Source organism: Rhinatrema bivittatum, chromosome 3 (assembly GCF_901001135.1).
Source record: "Rhinatrema bivittatum chromosome 3, aRhiBiv1.1, whole genome shotgun sequence".
Taxonomy (NCBI): Eukaryota; Metazoa; Chordata; class Amphibia; order Gymnophiona; family Rhinatrematidae; genus Rhinatrema; species Rhinatrema bivittatum.
In genome coordinates, this window is record NC_042617.1 from 333,977,617 (window position 1) to 333,978,388 (window position 772).

At 34.2% G+C, this 772-nt stretch overlaps 1 non-coding gene across 1 annotated transcript; it reads left to right on the forward strand.

Annotated features, from left to right (window-relative positions):
* Positions 1-413: 413 nt before the first annotated feature.
* LOC115088885 lies at positions 414-516 on the forward strand. Its single transcript, XR_003855960.1, has one exon. It is a non-coding gene; the product is annotated as a U6 spliceosomal RNA (small nuclear RNA).
* Positions 517-772: the final 256 nt, after the last annotated feature.

Genomic DNA, 772 nt, shown 5'->3' on the forward strand with positions numbered 1-772 from the left:
CTTGTTAAAAACCTATCTGTTTCACTTAGCTTTTTCTTGAAACACAGCAATGTTTATTTTTATCTAACAGTATTTGCATTGTTGCATGAATTTTAACTGTGTTCTTTTATTATTTTATTTTACTTTATTTTTATGTTTTTATGTAATTTTGCTATTCAATGGATTTATATGATTGTTTTAACTATTTTTATTATTTTATGAATTATGTGAAACATTGTAGGTTGCTTAGAGTTCATTAGCAGGTGACAAATAAATAAATTAAATAAATACCTGTGTTGGTGGGTAAAACAGCTGAAGTCCTATAGCACATAACAGAAGAGAAGAGCAGTTTGAAATCTGTGATTGGAGAGCAGTGGAGTCAGAGTAATCTCCTGTATATTATGACTGATGCTTCACAAATTTGCGTGTCATCCTTGCTTTGGCAGCACATATACTAAAATTGGAACGATACAGAGAAGATTAGCATGGCCCCTGCGCAAGGATGACACGCAAATTCATGAAGCGTACCATATTATGACTGATGGAAAGAATGTCAAGTTGGTAGATATAGCTTGGTGGAAAGCACATCAAGTGTGATTTAAAACAATCCAGTAACATGGTGGATCTTGCATATGTAACCCAGGCATCTTTTTGGGTTACCAGTAACATGTCATGGTAGTGCAGTTAGTATGAGAAGTAATTAGGGGAGGATCCATTTGTGTACAGCTCCTCCCATTGAGCATGCTGTAATGGATATCCCACTCCATTTTTTTAATAGAGGTTTTGTAATAGA